Source organism: Scyliorhinus canicula, chromosome 13, assembly GCF_902713615.1.
Source record: "Scyliorhinus canicula chromosome 13, sScyCan1.1, whole genome shotgun sequence".
Taxonomy (NCBI): domain Eukaryota; kingdom Metazoa; phylum Chordata; class Chondrichthyes; order Carcharhiniformes; family Scyliorhinidae; genus Scyliorhinus; species Scyliorhinus canicula.
The window spans coordinates 19,749,372-19,751,912 of record NC_052158.1 but is presented as its reverse complement, the minus strand read 5'-3'; the positions used below and the strand labels follow the sequence as shown (position 1 = coordinate 19,751,912).

General features: G+C 47.8%; 1 non-coding gene across 1 annotated transcript; it reads right to left on the bottom strand.

The window, feature by feature from the left end:
- Positions 1-349: 349 nt before the first annotated feature.
- Positions 350-513, bottom strand: LOC119976817. Its single transcript, XR_005462997.1, has one exon. It is a non-coding gene; the product is annotated as a U1 spliceosomal RNA (small nuclear RNA).
- Between the last annotated feature and the right edge of the window lie 2,028 nt (positions 514-2,541).

The following is a 2,541-nucleotide window of genomic DNA, read 5'->3' as shown; positions in this document are numbered from 1 at the left end:
GTCCAACACCACCTCAGCTGCCTCGAAGGATTGGCCATGCTCAATTGCCCCTTAATTGGAAAAATAAATTGGGTACTGTAAATTTATTTTTAAAAAAGAGTTTTCACATTCTCCCCATGTTTACTTGGGTTTCGTCCCCACATCCCAAAGATGTGCACGCGAGGTGGATAGAACATGCTAATATTATGCCCCTTAATTGGAAAAATGAATTGGGTACTGTAAAGTATTAAAAACAAATGGTTGTGCAGGCTGAAAGGGGCCTCGTCTGATTAAACTCACAGGGAAACAAACCTAGTGGATCAATTCCTTTCGCTGGTCAAGAATAAATCTCTATTTTTGATTTGTAAACCAGGGGAGAGCGCGAACGCAGTCCCCCACTACCACAAATTTTGCAGTCGAGTATCCCGCATTTGGGGACATCGCAGGCGTCAGCACACCCGAAGTGCAATGGGCTAGCCTCGTCCTGGGCGAACCACCTTCTTGATCATGGTTACACCCCTGCCAGGTAAGTATGCTTAAAAACGCTCACAGCCTCCCAGCCCACACCACACATCACATCTTACACTCACACTTACTGCAGTTGCACCGCCAAACTGTCCCTTTACTTACAGTTTTCGCTACTGAATTAGACAAGCCCTCGCGTGATGTTTTGTATTATTTTTCAATATGCCTCTCTAGTAGGAAATTTATTGCATAAAATGTCCGCTATGCTATTTGCATATTGCCCTTAAAAGGAAGTGAACCGCCCCTCAATCAACCTGTCCGTCAAACACAGGCTCAGCTTTCCGGAAAGAAAACTTTCTCTGTCTAACTTTGTTCAGCAAGGAAAGATTTAACTTCTCTGACACTGGGAGAGAGAGGGAGATTGATGAGGAGGTTTTTGGAGTCACAAAGCTGTTGATTGTTGTCTCCAAGAGAGATTTTTAGGGTCATGAGGAGGTTATGGAGAGGCATCTTTGGACGTTTGTTTTTGGGGGAGGGGGGGGGGGTCAGATTAATGTTCATGGGGACACATAGAACATAGAACAGTACAGCACAGAACAGGCCCTTCGGCCCTCGATGTTGTGCCATTCCCCCCCCCCCCCCACACACACACACAACTCATCCACACACACATGCTACCGAAACATGCACACCCAACACACACATCCCAGAAAGGAAAACGTTCACTGTCCATTTAAGTTTTCTGAAACTGGGATAGAAAGACATTGATTTGGAGGTCTTTGGAGTCACGAAGAAATTAGTTGTTGGTCCCCGAGAGGTTTCTCAGGCCATGAGGAGGATATTGAAAAGCATGTTTGGAGGTTTTTATTGGAGGGGGTGTCAGGTTAATGTTTATGGGCACACATCCCCCCCCTCCCCCTCAGGCACACATTCCCACCCCCCCCATCCCTGCCCCCTATCCCCCTTCCCCCCTCACCTGAAGAAGGAGCCGTGCTCCGAAAGCTCGTGTTTGAAACAAACCTGTTGGACTTTAACCTGGTGTTGTAAGACTTCTTACTGTGCTCCCCCCTCCCACAACACACCCGCACATGTACAGGTAAAAACACCCCCGCATGCTGGAGCACAATGGCACAGTGGTTGGCACAGCTGCCTCACGGCGCCAAGGTCCCAGGTTCGATCCCTGCCCTGGGTCTTGTCCGTGTGGAGTTTGCACATTCTCCCTGTGGTTCCATGTGTTTCGCCCCCCCACAACCCAAAGATGTGCAGTGAAGGTGAATTGGCTATACTGAATTGCCCCTTGAATGGAAAAAATGAATTGTGTACTTAAAATTTATAAAAACACCCCCACATGCATTGCGATACACACACAGCCACGAAACACACTCTCCTCTAATTTTGAAAATTAAATGAAGCAATTAAGCCATTAGTAAATCAATAAACCTGTAATCTATCACCCCCTACACAGACTTAACTTTTCTTAAACTGGGATAGAAAGATTGACAAGGAGGTTATTGGAGTCACGAAGATGTTGATTGTTGTCTCCAAGAGAGGTATTTAGGATCACGAGGAGGTTATGAGAAGCATGTTTGGAGGTTTTTATGGGGGGGGGGTAGGGAAGTCAGGTTAATGTTCATGGGAACACACCCCCCACTCACACACACATGCACACGCACACACACCGCCAAAACATGCACACCTGACACACACACCCCACACATATGCCTGGCACATGTACACACATACACCCCCCCCCACATGCATCATGACACCCCCGGCACACACACACACACACACACTCACCACCCCCCCCCCCCCCCCCCCCCCCCCCCCCCCCCCCGCCGACACACACGCAAATTTAGAGGACGCAATTCATCTTTTTTCCAATTAAGGGGCAATTTACTGAGAAGGTTTTTTTGAGGCGTTCAGGTTAACGTTCATGGGGACACATTCCCACACACATACAGACACACACACCCAACATACACCCACACTCTACACACATCCTTCATACACACACAAACACCCGACACACACCACTAACACGCACACACAGACACATGATACAAATCCCTGACACAATTGATTGACAGACAGCGA